This window comes from Sebastes umbrosus, chromosome 3 (genome assembly GCF_015220745.1).
Source record: "Sebastes umbrosus isolate fSebUmb1 chromosome 3, fSebUmb1.pri, whole genome shotgun sequence".
Classification (NCBI taxonomy): domain Eukaryota; kingdom Metazoa; phylum Chordata; class Actinopteri; order Perciformes; family Sebastidae; genus Sebastes; species Sebastes umbrosus.
Genome location: NC_051271.1, coordinates 33,164,655 through 33,181,233, shown reverse-complemented (window position 1 = coordinate 33,181,233; position 16,579 = coordinate 33,164,655).

The following is a 16,579-nucleotide window of genomic DNA, read 5'->3' as shown; positions in this document are numbered from 1 at the left end:
TGACGTCCTCATCACTTTTCGAAATCCTGTTTTTTTGTCCCCCTTACTTTTATTTTTCAGGTTACAGCACAGTTACCTTGTGCTTTTTATATTGACTAGCCTTGGAGAGAATGTGTAGAAGCCACTTGTCCCAACTATTTGCACTATACACTATATAAATGAATTTGCTTACCCTTTAATGATATTCAAACCTTTGGGCAAGAGGTAAGACCTAACTGAGCCTAGGTTAGGATAATGTGCTCACCTCTGTGGTGTCTTTATGGAGAGCATAGCACAAAACACAAATGCCATACCAGTGTAGCAGAGTCACGTCTATCTGGGGAGGAAATATCTGATATTACTCTCTTACCCTGCAATATTAAAAATCCCACTCTGACTATTAAATTTTTAATCAGCTACATTCAAGAAGACAAGCTGTGGGCCAATAATATCTCTTGATTTACACCAAGCAGGCTCATATCAGCAGCAGGTCACGCTTTAAATGTTGCATCATAACTAATGCATGATCATGAATAGGGCTTCTTCATTATGAAGCAATATGTAGATTCCCTCGTCCTCCACACTGTACCATGTAATATTCAGGTAATGTAAAAGCCTTTAACCTCTTCTCTTTTTTTTGTATAATTTGCATTTTGAATATTTTTGCAGTAAAATGCGAGGGTGGATTTATTGAGTATTGTCAAACAAGTAAATTATAGTGGGTAACTTACTTTAAAATTCATGGATTCTGTGCCGCTTTTTCAAGACCTTTCTTATTTACCTGTACAAGTAAAATAAACTGTAAGCTAAAGATGGTTATTTTTGTGTATTTGATTGTAATATCAGTATTTTACACTCTGTCTAAATAATAGTTTCAGTTACATCTCCAAGGACAAAAGATAGACATTCATAGAAACATACCTGACAATATGCCTGTGTGCAGGTTTAGTAGCGCTCTCCTTTCAGCCTGGTGTCCTCAAGATTATGTTCCCATACAGTGAAACTGCTTTGTGAATTATGTTGCGAGTGAAATATCTTCTCCCGGTTTACGTTTGTTTTTTTCAAGGGCTGTCAATCGATTAAAACATTTTAATTAAATTAATCACACATTTTTTCTATCTGTTCAAAATGTACTTTAAAGGAAGATTTGTCAAGTATTTAATACTCTTATCAACATGGGAGTGGGCAAATGTTCTTGCTTTATGCAAATGTATGTATATTACTGGAAATCAATTAACAACACAAAACAATGAAAAATATTGTCCAGAAACCCTCACAGGTACTGCATTTAGCATAACAAATATGCTCAAATCATAACATGGCAAACTCAAGCCATACAGACAACAACAGCTGTCGGTGTGTCAGGTCAGATGTCAAATTTTAGCGTGAGTTTGGAGCATTATTTAGCCTCCTTTGCGACAAGCTAGTATGACATGTGGATTTCTTAGGTTTTCTAGTTTCATATGATATCAGTATCTTCACTCTAGCTTTAAAACTGAGCCCGCTACAACCTAAAAATCATAAGTTACGTTAAAGAAATGAGTGGTGTTAAAACTAATTTGTGTTAACATGTTAACTTTGAAAGCCCTATTTTTGACATATGACAACTATGTTTCTAATCATAGTCTGGAGGAGCTGCTGCATTTATTTCTGCACAAACGTCCACTGTACATTTACTAGAAATTCTCAGAGCTACGAAGTCTTCTGCAGTGTGTGGTGTGTGCGCATGCACGTGAGGTGGAGCGAGCTGAGTGAAGGCAAACAGAGGAGCAGAGTACAGCAGAGACTCCGGCCCTGTTGACAAAAGCTACGGTCTCCCCCGCGTCCTCCGACCGTGGCCAACACTTTTGCAAGACGGGCTTCACCAGATATAACTTTGCGGTTTACACGGTCTCCGTGTAGTTTGTCTTGGAGTCTTGTCTGAACAGCGTAGCTACACGCGAGCGCGCAAGGGACACCGAACTGGGTAATTTATACATGTAAGAAGTTACAAACAGTCCCTTTAACTTATTTTATTCTACTAAACATAACCACATAGTTCTGTTGCCTAAACATAATCAAGTAATTTTGTTTGCATTTTTATTTGTTTAAAACTGCGACCAGAAAATATGTTTCCCTGGAAACGTAATTGAGAATGCAGTTTAGTATGGGAACGAGGCATGTCAAAGTTAACGCCATAATGCGTTAATGCAAATTAGTTTTAACCCCACTAATTTCTTTAAAGCATTAACACAACTTGGGATTTTTAGGTTGTAGCGGGCTCAGTTTAAAAGCTAGAGTGAATATACTGGCATCATATGCAACTAGAATAACTGAGGAATCCATTGGTACCAACAGTGTCATACTAGTTTGTAAACTAACGCTCCAAATTTGCAATACATTTTGGCGAGGAAAAACTGGCATGGATGTTTTCGAGGGGGTCCCTTGACCTTTGACCTCAAGATATGTGAATGAAAATGGGTTCTATGGGTACCCACGAGTCTCCCCTTTACAGACATGCCCACTTTATGATAATCACATGCAGTTCTGGGTAAGTCATAGTCAAGTCAACACACTGACACACTGACAGCTGTTGTTGCCTGTTGGGCTGCAGTTTGCCATGTAATGATTATGAGCATATTTCTTTATGCTGAATGCAGTACCTGTGAGGGTTTCTGGACAATATTGGTCATTGTTTTGTGTTGTTAATTGATTTCCAATAGTAAATATATACATTATTTAGCATGAATCTTGGTTTCTTGACAAATCTCCCTTTAAGGTACATTTTGAACACAAAAAAATGTGTGATTAATTTGCAATTAATCGCGATTCACTATGGACAATCATTTTATTAATCGGATTAAATATTTTAATCGATTGACAGCCCCCATGAGAACATAATTTTGTTGGCGACAGGGTATGTCCTTTACTGAGCTCACAGGGAATAACCAGCATTGTGCTTAAACCTTCTGCAAACAAAGCTTATATTTTCATTCATTTGCTTCTTGACTTTCATAAAAATGTTCATCTGAAAATGTCTCTGTGTGTTAGTGGGAGTGTAGCCCACATTTGCAGGTAGTCATCGTTATGCCACTTTTAATAATAGTAAAAACGCTTGGACAGCCATTTTGGGGGAGATGTGGAGTCAGCGGAGCCGGTGTGGAGGGGGGGGTCTGAGACTGGTGATGTAGGAAGTTGGGATGTCACTCTTGGTTGTGCTGCCAACTCAGCTGGTGCTTTCTTCTACACACTACAGTGGATACAACAGAGACACACACACACACGGTTCTCTGCACCCTCTCTCTCAGTCATACACTTCAAAAAGCCGTTTCTCTGGGTGTGAAATAACTTCTTTCCTGGCCGATTTCACATTGTGTAGTAATTGCACACCTTCATCTCTTGGTTTTTTTTTCCCCCCTGTTACTGCTTGCCATCTCAGTCAGTCTCCACTTATGTCTCCCTTAAATGGCTAATCAACATAGAATTGCTTTATACTTCAGAGGAGCTGCTCTAGTAAAATGCTTCATTTACCTACAGTCTTATAACATGTACCATCACTTGTTTTATTATATACTCTCTTGTATCACATAGAGTGCTCCAGGGATGACATATTTTTGTAGGCCAACCAGGAAGATAGCATCGCCCTGGGTCCCTCAACAAAAAGCCAATGTGTATTTTTCCATTGGGTTTTGGATTATTGCAGAACACAAGCTCTGTGGCAAACACACGTTTATGATACTTACACGTTTTTTTCAGCAAGATAATCTTCACAAATGAACACCACTTTTACGATTTTTTTGAAGTGTAAATGCATCACCAGAAGTAAAAAGCTAACGTTAGGCTATAAACAAACTACATCACGGTCGCATGAACGTGAGTATACACAACGAGGCTAAAACCTGGAAATGAATTAGCATTTTAGCACTTCCGGTTCCCTCGCATTGAAGTCAATTGCTTTTTTGAATGGGTTTTTAGTTAGATGCCTGAAATAAGATCTGCAGATAACACAAAATGAAAGATTTTAACGTTTTGTTCTACGAAAATAAAATAGTAAATACTCCACTCGTGAATTTTGAAGCCTTTATGTGTTTTAAAAGAGGCGGTTGCTAACAAGCGGCTAAATGAGACTACTAAACGTCATCATGCCGACTTGTCCGCCTTTACAGCCTCGTTGTGTATACTCTTGTGCATGTGACCGTGTTGTAGTTCATTTATAGCCTGACGTTAGCTTTTTACTCATGGTGATTTAATTTACGCTTCTAAAATCATGTAAGTGGTGTTCATTTGTGAAGATTCTTATGGAACAAAACGTGTGAGTATCATATAGCTTATTTTCTGCAATAATGCAAATCCCAACGGAAAAATTCCATTGGCTTTTTATCGAGGGAACCCATGGGATTTTAACCTCCGGGCTGGTCTACAAAAACACGTCACCCCCGGAGCACTAATGAAATTCCGTCAGCACTAGGTGAAAACTCAGGGGATCACAAAATATGTTGCAGTATATCCTGAGAGGACTAGGAATGTTTGCACCAATTTCTATCCCCCTTCAGTTCAGTTATGTGTGAAATCCATGTACAAAGACCTGATTTAGCTTTGGCTTGTTTAATTTTTGTCAGAGTTAACCTGTCAGTTTCAAGTTCATTTGCCCATACTCGCCCTCATAATTTCATCTAACTCCCCACATAACAACAGCCAATTAGGCTGCCTTCCTCTTCACAAGCAGCAACACTGACAGATGCTGGAAACCCAATTACAAACACTTGCAGTTTCATACGGGTGAGGGACTGCTGGCATGGGCTGTTTGTGTGTGAGTGTGTGCGTGTGCGTGTGTGTGTGTTTGTGTGTTTGTGGAGGGGGGATGTTTTTCTGATGTTGTGGGGACATAGGTCTGTTTACACAGTCACATTGTGGGGACTCACCTTCCTATTGGGGACAAAATGTACGTCCCCATAAGGTAAATAATTACATTTTGGGTGAATACCGGGATTAAGGCTGCATGTGATGCAGTGGTTAGCACTGCCACCTCACAGCAAGAGGGTCGCAGGTTCAAACCCGGCAAACAACACCTTCTGTGTGGAGTTTGTATGTTCTCCCAGTGTTAGCGTGGGTTTTCTCCAGGTACTCCGGTTTCCTCCCACAGTCCAAACCTCCACATGCAGGTTAGGTTAATTGTTGATGTTGATGTCTCAGCCCTGCGATAGTCTGGCAACCTGTCCAGGGTGTACCCAATGTCAGCTGGGACCCCGAATGGGATAAGCAGTTACAGATAATGGATGGGTGGACTTGGGTTAGGGTAAGGGTTAGGATTAGGCAAGTAGCGGTTATTGATAGGGTTAGGGTCATAGACTGTATATAAAGATGGACGACATGACAGCTCCCCAAAAGTGGAGTCAAAACATTTTGATCGCCCCCTGGTGGCTGGCTGCAGTATAGGTCATAAAGCCTGCCTCCGCCATGTTAGTGGATGAGACATAGTTTTTTTTTCCAAAATATGGTTTCTGTCATTTTAGGGAATTTCTTATCACACTGATGTATATTCAAGTGTTTTCGTTTTTGTGATACGTTAGGTTTTAATAAGTTATTTGATTGTATAAAAAAAGGGGGTGAGACGTCACGATAGGTAGCTGTGAGTCTCTCTTGCCGACAAGCTGCTGCCTTGCTCGGCTCGCAATTGATTCGGGCGGGTGATCATTTCGGTACAAGTGGGAGGAAGTGGAATTGCATCGTCCACCTTTATATACAGTATACGGTTAGGGTAAGTCTCCCGGAAATGAATGTCAGTCAATGTTATGTCATCTAATGTGATGGAAACGTGACATGTGTGTAGATAGATAGATAGATATATAGATGGTATATTTTGGTGTGCATGTGCACATGCGCAAGTATGTAGGTCTTATCAGAGGAGTGGAGAAATCTTGCCAAGAGATAGTATCAGACTGTGGATGTTTCATATGAAATATTCATCTGACTTTGTCTCCACAGATTTCTAATTTATTGAGTATTAATTTAAGGCCCTTTAGAACAGGATCTATCCGGCTCTTTTTAGAGACGAGGAGTTTGATTTCCACACAATCTTCCATTCCTCCTCCCTTTGGAGCCACATCTCACAGAGCAGGTTCCTCTCTCTCCCCATCTCCTGCCCTCTTCTTCGTCCAGTTTTCTTTGTGAGCCAGCTCCTCTCTGAGGCTCGCCTCCGGAGTATCACATGTGCTCTTCCACTGCTGGCTGCTCCTCTTCAGCTCCATCACCACACAGGCTGTAGTTCGAGACCGCCTTTTTTTTTGGCGACCCTTCTGAGAAGGTCTTCTTCTTGTTTGAGCTACTTTTGGAGTTGGCTCACCTCCATCTGCCTGTTTCCCCAGGCCAATCTACTCCTTCAGAGCTTTATTCTGCTCCTCGAGATAGTTTAACTCAGTGATGGCAGGGCATCTCTTAGTCCCTGCACAACTGAGTTGTGAGGGAGCTGCTCACAGTGCTGCAGCTTAAATTGCAGCATTTGTAGACCACGGAGTATAAAAAGTGTTAAGCTACTACCAAATTACCACAGACATCCTGCCAAATTTATTTCTCAGTTGCAATTGATTTTGTTTTGGGTTTAATTTTGGATTATATTATTTTGGTGGAACTTGGGGTAAAGTTTGGGTCATGGTTTTCAATCAGGCCTTACACACATGCTTGGTTAGTTCCAACACAAATTTCACTTTTTTTTCCATTTTTAAACCAATGATTAGCAACACTGACAGCAATAGTAATTTGTTTTGGCATCCTGAAAGAAAAAAATTATAAAATTGCCCCATACTATTTACAATAAATTATTAAAATTGTGATGCATTAAATTCAACTGTATGGAAATTAATCTGCTTTCTAGAAAATGATTTATTAGGGTTTATTGAAGCATTAGACAAAATATTACGAAATAACAGCAAAAAGTAGAACGGGCTACACAGGCACATTGCTGAAATAAATGTTCCCCAAAAAGTCTGTCCAGTTCAAATGAAAAAATCGTACCCTGTTTCTTGAGCCGAATCCTCTGTCCATGTTGGCTCAGTAAAGATATTGGAGAGGCAGTAATCTCTATAAACAGATTCCACATTTACATGTGGAATCTGTTGGCAGGGGGACAAGATTTTAGCATGGGAAGCATTCTGGTTTCTGTTTGGTCAGTATTACTCAGATTACAATCACGTTAAAGCAGGCTTTGGTTGAATTCCCGGTAAATGGTCCATGTGGAGAGCAAAAAAGGCGGAACACATTGGCCGAAATGCAATCTCTGAACCGATCGGCTATCGTCTGACGATGATTTAGTTTTTTTTTTTATTTAAAATTAGCCTGTAAACTGGTTAGTTTTGAAACAATCCGTTCGTATATGTCGGCTCTCAACTTCAACTCGCATCTCTAATTGTTAATCGGATGGTAAAAAATGGGCGCACACCAAAAAGGAAGTCTTGGCCTGGATATCTGCTGGCTACACCGGAAACCCAGAAATATAGCCCCTTGCTCCTGGAGGCTTATCAATCAGACAATTAGCTGATAGTTTCTGAGATTGGAGAGGCAGTAAAGACAGTAGGAGTGTGTTCCAATCCACGTACTTCCAGAAGTACACTTCAATGTAGTGCACTTTGTTCACTCTGTACTCACTTGAGTAGTGCGTAAATTTCAGCGGGGGGGTAGGGTCGACTCAAATCGAATACTCTGTGGCGCACTGACCGGAAATGACGATCGCAACATTTGACCATGGCTCGCTACCCGCCAAAATATCTTCTGAAAAAAAATGAAAGCAGAGTGGAAATTACGTTTCCAACGTTGTCGCCTACGCCTACGATGTGTCCTCCTGTTGGCTGAAAATGCACCGGTATGTTTACGTATTGTATTGTTTTATTCTGTTATCTACGTATGTTTGAATAGTGGTCGTGGACCCGCCCTTTCCGCTACGTAGCCAAGATCGCGACAATTGAGTGTGGAAAGTGTCCAGCGTTCCACACTCAACGATATGACCGTTTTGAGTACAACATCCGGGTACTTTGAGTGCACTGCATTTTGCCGTACTTCCCAGTGTGAACGCACTTATGCACTCGAAGTAGTAAGTGTAAGTACAGAAGTACGTGGATTGGAACACACTGTAGTAGTATAACTTCACAGTTGGAGTTCAACCAGAAACTATATGGAGTTTCTTTTATTGGAGTTATTTCAGAGTTGTTTTACTTTCTTATATAGTTTCTGAAGTTGAACTCGTAGATAGATATTTGTATTTTGCTTCATGTTAGGTTTGTTTTCACCAAAGACAAGGAAATACTCAGTTCTGGTTGTTATATGTAAATGGAGTTTTTCTGCTAGAGCACAATCCAACCAACAAGCCCACACTATTTGAAGATGTACAACAAATCGGTGATGAAAGATCTGAAGTCTTTATCAGAGAGGTAAAGCAGAGGAATATCAGGAGGAATTTGTGTTCATTCTGTCACTTAACAGATTATGATTCTGTTTCTAGTTTACATCTAGAGTCTCTTTTACTTCTTCGCCACAAATCCAAAATATCAACTTGTCTGTCCAATCATTAGGGATACATCGTCTGGGAACCATGAATGTCTCTACAGAATTTTGATCCTATTCCATATCGTAGATGTTAAGATATTTCACTGGATAAGTGGAAATTATGAACTGTTGGTGGCACTAAAGGGAGAGTTAGGGATCACCAGATTCAGGATGATTTATCCACTGGGGAACATGACCGTCTGTACAAAATTTCACGGCAATCCATGCGGCAGTTGTTGAGACATTTCAGTCTGCACCGAAGTGGTGGAAGGAGCCATTGACAGACCAACATCGCCATCCCTAGAGCCAGCCGCTAATGCGGCTAAAAACATGTGGAACTTCCACTCGCAGTTTATTTCATCACGTTGGTGTTTATCTTCACTGCCTGTTTGATCAACCCCCACAAGTAAGATAAACTTAATACCCTCCATGAAACGAGGAGTTGCATCCAAATATTAGTATTTATATCCAGCCAAGGACTGGATTTACACAAGACTTAATTTACTCCATTGATGTTATTATAAGCTACTTAAGAAATAATTGTTATTCTGTCTGCAGCAAAAGGCACATGTCAATCAATGCTTGTCATTATCAAAAAACACATTTCTCTCTTTCATGTTGTGGAGCCACCAAGAGACACCAACAAGATAATACGGATTAATTAGGCTACTTATTCATACAGTACATTATTTACTCATAAAGCAGGATAATTTGATCTGAACTCTGGCACTAGCTCAAACATTGTTCAATTAATAACACACAGATGAGATTATGTAGGTCTGAGGATGGACTTGAAGACTGAAGAGGGAATTGTATTGGTTGGATAATAGCTTTTGGAGTATCCGTGGGAATAGAGGGAAATGTATACTGGATGGAGAATAACCATGGGAAGAATGGTAACTGGAGCAACTGGATGGACGAGTATGGAAGAGGAAAAGTGCACACATTACTCACATTATGGTGCATAACTAATGCAAACATGTTTTTAATTTCAATTGGTTACAGTGGGTTTTGGTCACCATTGCTTATTACTGTTTTCTCAAAGTTAATGCAATAATAACGCATTAACGCAAATTTGTTTTAACGCCACTAATTTCTTTAGAGCATTAATGCAATCGATGTTTCTGAAGTTGTACCGGACTCAGTTTTAAAGCTAGAGAGAAGATACTGGTAGCAAAAAACCTAAGGAATCTAATGGTACCATCCACGTCATACTAACTTGTCGCGAAGAGAGTTAAATAACGCTCAAAACTGGCATGGCCATTTTCAAAGAGGTCCCTTGACCTCCAATGTCAAGATATGTGAATGAAAAGTCTCCCCTTTACAGACATGCCCACTTTATGATAATCACATGCAGTTTGGGGTAAGTCATAGTCAAGTCAGCACACTGACACACTGACAGCTGTTGTTGTCTGTTGGGCTGCAGTTTGCCATGTTATGATTTGAGCATATTTTTTATGCTAAATGCAGTACCTGTGAGGGTTTCTGGACAATATTTGTCATTGTTTTGTGTTTATTGATTTCCAATAATAAATATATACATACATTTTTATAAAGCAAGCATATTTGCCCACTCCCATGTTGATAAGAGTATTAAATACTTGACAAATCTACCTTTAAGGTACATTTTCAACAGATAAAAAATGTGATACTAATTTCTGATTAGACTTGATTGACTATGGACCATCATGCGATTAATCGCGATTAAATATTATGATCGATTGACAGCCCTACTGTTTTTAAATGTATATAATTGATCCACATTATTGCCACACGCATACATTGATATCGGACGATTCTGCAAATTGCAGTATTTAGTTCAATTACCTTTTTTATAAAATTATTTCTTTCTACAATATTTGCAAAGCAACTACAATATGGTTGAGGTTAGTGAAAGGTTATGGTTATGGAAAATAAACTGTGCTTAATGTATTGTTAAAATATTGTGGCAACCTTGGGCAGCGTAAACAAGCTGTAAACACAACACTGACACATTATCACCTTTTAAGTTGTTAACAAACCGTTTCCCATTTACACATCCATCAGACACGAAGGAACATAAACATTTGTTTGTAGTCATTTTTGTATCCACCTAAATAATTTAAGACCAATATTCACTGTCCTTTTATCTCTGCTTTGGTCTTCACCAACTCCTGAGGAAAACATCTGACTATTTAGCCGCCGAATGCTCCATGTTAGACTCTCTGTGTCTCTGTGTTAGACTCTTTGTGTCTCTGTATTAGACTCTCTGTGTCTCTGCTGGAAAGACATAGAAGCATATTTATGGCCCTTTGAGAGTCACTGTGTGGGTAGCCTAACTGCAGCTCTACTACGAGAGGCTTATTGGTGTGCGTGTGGGTGTGTGTGTGTGGCGGAGTGCCGCCTTCTCAAAACAAGTAACATTAATAGTCTACCTCATGTGGTCTGCCAATGCTTTTAGCAAACTTTTGTGCACGTGTGTGCCTCAATGCACACATCAAACACACAAATACACAACCAATAAGAAAAGACTAAACACAAATACTGTATTACTCATGAAGCTTATATCGTTCAATTATTTGATCTGCATACATTTTATTAAATTGAACAATAGTTCAATGACATTTAAAATGATTCCCCAGCGAATTCCAGTTTGACTCCACATATTGAAAATACACGTCTGCTTAAATGAAGTACATGCATACTGAGTTTTAAAAATCAACCGCCTAATCCTAACACAAACAATCTCTGCAAATGTTAAAGCAGCAGTGGGTAGAATTGGAGCAAATATGATTTAAAAAAAAAGTTATTTTTATAAAACGGTCACTATATCCTGACAGTAGTGCATGAGACGGGTAATCTGAAAAAAAAAAAAAATCATGTTCCTCTGTTTCCTCCGGTGCTCCTAATGGCATCTGCAAGATTTCACAGACCAGAGGAAAAACAACCAATCAGAGCCGAGCTGGAGCCTTGCCGTCTCCGAGCAGCTTGGCACACAAATGACACACAAAAGGCTTAAATGCATACTCATGAAACGCTGTGTAATGTTGTGGTATTTATACACCATCATGTGAGACCAGTTTGGCATAAGAGATCATAAAATAATAGACATGAGTGAAGAGTGCCAGGACAAAGTCGCCCTTCTAGTTGAACTTTTACTCCTGCTTCATAAGTGCCAAACACTTATTTTACTGCCAAAAAAACATCTCAAATAGTTAGAAAATTCCAGTTAAAAATGTATTAATTTGCTTAGCCTCTCCCCACACTCCCTTTCCCTTTAATGAGCCAAGTGTCATTGGGATCACAGATGATGATAGCAGAGGCTAGAGAGCGGAACGACGAGGAGTCTATCAAACGCACTGTAACTGCGCTCGCTAACTTCAGTCACTTTATCCTGCCTGGCTGAATGGAGTCGAGTGTTATTGCCCATGACAGGAGTGGGTTTGAGATGGAAATCACTTAAAAGGCAAGAATCTGTTGAGGCGGGGGCCGGGGTGAAAAAGATCTAATATGTTTCGCTCCTCTTTCCCTATCACTCTGAAGTCAAACCCTTTTTGTTTTTCGACGCTCATTCTCCTCACCTACTCTCTACTGAGCTCGCCTCCCCCCTGACATTTCTTCAAAAAGTGGGAAGCACACATGCAACATCACCCATGCCAACATCCTCATCCTCATCTTCATCATCACCGTCATTATCCTCATTGTCATCCTCTTTTTGGCTACACTCACAGCAGTTTCCGATTTTAATTGGCAACTTGAAGTAGCATCAGAAGTCGTCTGCTTCTCCCCAGCGAGGCAACCTCCGTCTCTTTTCTCTCCTTTTTCTCCTTGTAGTTTTTCTGAGTCGTGTCATTGTGGCTTAACGTGAGTAATTTGCCATTGAAGATTCCTCAACAAACGAGCAGTGCAGAACAAGTGGTTCCCCTAGAAAGCCGTGTTCTTCCTCTGAGCATCGCAGTGGAAGGTGTCACCGCGTGTGTAGTGCCGCTGCTCCGGATTAGAAGCCTAGGTCGGGAACTATGAGGACATGATGAAACATTGCATGCTTTCTGTTCTATCTAGCTGATAAAGCACAGGAATTGGTTAGGAAAAGTGCCCGCGTGGCACTTCTTGTACAGATCACAATCTTTTTCGGAGGCCTAGTTAGAGAGTGCATGGAGAGCGGCGGCATTGATATTTGAATGTTTGACTAACTTCCGCTCTGGCTGACTATGTCTAAAGAAACTTGGGAGAAGTTGCGTGCGCTTACGCGAGGAATGCTGTCACAGAAGTGAGTCAAACTATGAGTTATGTATAAATTAGGAATGTCAATCGATTCAAATATTTAATCACATGATTGTCCATGATTAATCGTGATTAATAGCAAAAACACATTTTTTATATGTACAAAATTAACCTTAAAGGGAGATTTGTCAATTATTTAATACTCTTGTCAACATGGGAGTGGGCAAATATACTTGCTTTATACAAATGTATGTATATATTTATTATTGGAAATCAATTAACAACACAAAACAATGACAAATATTGTCCAGAAACCCTCACAGGTACTGCATTTAGCATAAAAAAATATGCTCAAATCATAACATGACAAACAGGCAACAACAGCTGTCAGTGTGTCAGTGTGCTGACTTGACTATGACTTGCCCCAAACTGCATGTGATTATCATAAAGTGGGCATGTGTGTAAAGGGGAGACTCGTGGGTATCCATAGAACCCATTTTCATTCACATATCTTGAGGTCAGAGGTCAAGGGACCCCTTTGAAAATGGCCATGACAGTTTTTCCCCGCCAAAATATTGCGGACGTTTGTAGCGTTATTTAACCTCCTTTTCGACAAGCTAGCTTGAAATGTTTTTTTTCTAGTTTCATATATATACCAGTATCTTCTCTCTAGCTTTAAAACTGAGCCCACAACAACCTCTGAATCGATTGCGTCAATGCGTTAAAGAAATTAGCGGCGTTAAAACGACTTTGCGATAACGCATTATTATCGCGTTAACTTTGACAGCCCTAGTTTAAATTAGTTAAGATGTCAATTTAGTTCAAGCATCTCGTCCCATTATCACAAGATGTAAATTTTGCTGGGTTTCCACCAAAGGGTTCCAGGAACTACTTTTCAAGGACCTTAAAGGTTCCTAGATTTCTGCTGCAATCTGCATTTTCTTAGCGGTCTAAAGACCTGCGAAGATTAGGATTATGACTTCACTGATGTATGAAAAAGTAACGTGACATGAGACGAGGGCTGTTGGTGGTCGCAGAAGTAAACACACTGTGCAATCTGCAGTTCGGAAAAAAACGTTTTATCTCACTGCTGCATATATTTACTGATGCTCGTTGCATGTAATGAATGAAATGCAACAGAGGAAAATGAAACTAAGAGCGTCTGTCTCCACAGTAAATCATCTGTTGAGTGTTTGATGGTTATTTATTAGTGCTTTGGAACATTAATGCTGTGAAACAATCAGAAAATCACTTGTCTTTCTCTCATTCACAGCACCGCCGCGCTATGTCTCACACTCTCAGCTTGCTCGCACAATCTCTTCCTCTTTTTCTCTCTGTCTTTTTTTTAATGAGTCGGGAGTCCGACAGCAGAGCATAACTTTACTTTCAATGTTATCGAACAGAGAGAAATGCTCTCCCCTCGTCCTAAAAATGGTTCTAAATTGATACTAGAGTACTTTCCTGCTTGTTTGCTTGTTTGTTTACTCAGTACACGAGTTGAAGCTGTTGAAACGTGTAATGCGTGTTGTATGTTTCACCAATCGGCGACAGTCATCCCTGCAAAGTCCACCCTGAAATTTCCGATACTTTCAGAAAGTACTGCACCCCCACCAGGGCCTTTTTTGGGAGTCAAAGGTCTCTGCAAATGTTCCCAGAACTTAATTTAGCCCCTGGTCCCTGCGTTCGTAATGCAAAGAGGTCCTCAAAAGGTTCTTAGTTCCGGGGGAAAGTTCCTGCGGTTGAAACAGGGCTTTTATATCAAATGTCCTAAAATACCCATAAACAAACATGAAATAAACTGCTTACTGTGTGCTGGTAACATAACAGTAACAGTATGTAACTACGCGATGAACAAGCTTGATAAAACAAACCCATATTTAACCACAGAGTTCTTATAATCACATTAAACTCACAGAAGGGATGCACAAATAGCTGCAGCGTGCCGACGAGCTTTCTCACTTCTTCACTAATGTCACACGTCTAATTTAGATTTTTGTAGTAGCTGGTAATTAAATTGGCCCGGCAGACTTCTGTGTTACTCCATCATACATGAAGGCTCATAATTGGCACTCGTCTCAGAACATTCACAAACAAGAACGCAACGCACACATGCAAGGGCGAGACACACACAAGCGAACCTGCGAGCATTGCAGACACGCCGTGATGCAGACGTAGACGACTGCCTCAGGAAGTCCCTGGATCGCTGTCAAAAGATTGGTACTTCTTGACATTCCTCCATCTCTCTTTAAAGCCCCGAACGGACGCCATTAATTTTTCACATATGTTCTGCTGTGCAGCCAACCGTTACCTCCTCCCACTCAAATGTGCCTCTCATCCAACTTTCAGTGTGATACATGTGAGAAATAATGTGTGCTTTTATTGTAGTGAATTTTTAACCTCAGCTAGATTTTAGCACAAGGTGTAATCATAACTCATCTTTTATTCCCTTGCTTTTGCACAGCCCGTTCTCATTTCCAGGGCTTCAAATACTGATGCTTTTTCAAGTTGGATACTGCCGCACAAGGCACCCTTGAGCGCCGGTATGCGACGCACCGGGCTTTCCATTAACTACAATGTAAACTCATCCGCAGCAACAGTAAACGTTCAGAGGAAGTGCTGTGGTGACGTAGTTTAAAGAGCAAAAAAGACACACTGAGGGCAGCGGGAGAGAAGGTGAGTGGGTCCAACAAACACAAGGCTTTCATCCAGGAGGCCACTGTTTGTGTCCCGTGTTCTCAACTCTAAGGCTCTTTTTCACTGTAAAAATGTAGTAATTTGAAGCCCGACCATGTAGTTTTTTCCTAAACCTAACCAAGTGGTTTTGTTTAATTTACAACATAAAGTATGTGTTTACTGCAACCTAAAAGTGATTTTTTTTCTCTCCTCTTTTGCATTTTTTCTGCAATTTCTTTTCATTGCCATAATTTGACGAATAAATCATAGAAAAAAGTTCTGTGAAAAAATAGCAAATAGGCCTTTGCAAAGCTAGGGTAGGTAATGTTTTTAGAAAACTGTTTTGTTACTTTAGATGAAATTCTCATTACATTCCAACAGCAATTCATAAATCAAATGCTCTGACAAAAAAACAAAAAAATCTGGTATCTGTGGCTGTTGCAGGACTGTAATAATCCCGTCCAATCATTTCATTCGTCCCGAATAAAATGATTACCTGCCTATAATATTTGTTTTTGTGCTGGTAATGGATTTGAAATAATACATACATACATTTGCATAAAGCAAGCATGGTATTAAATACTTGACAAATCTCCCTTTAACGTACATTTTGAACAGATGAAAAATGTATGATTCATTTGCGATTAATCGTGATTAACTATGTACAATCGTGCGATTTATCTTGATTAAATATTTAAAATCGATTGACAGCCCTAGTTTTCACCAGATATATTGGTCAGTGCAAGATAAATTTGGACAGATGTTGTTCAGGTGTTATAATAACCATATGAGTCATTATTGAAGATCTCAAGACGAGATCTTCAAGGAAAATGACTAGGTTAAGTTAGGGACCATCTCAAAAGTACACACACAAATGAGCCAAGAGAGCTTTTCAGATTGTTGTTAATAGCTTTCTCTTTTCATAGACACTTCAGACCAACTTAATTTTTTCATCTGTCAAACATCATACAGGAATTAAGTGGACTCAGCGTGAATAAATACATGTTATTCATTTCAAGGTAGGTTTTTATTTTCAGAGCACTTCAGAGTTTATTAACAAATCTTTTGACTTGAAATGATGAGTTTAATTAATGTACTGCTGAGTGTTCACTCAACTCATTATATTGCATTTCTAAAGAATTATGATCAGTACGTTAGCAGACTTCACAGCAAGCATTGTTTTGAGTGTTCAAACTCTCCAGAGGCGTCT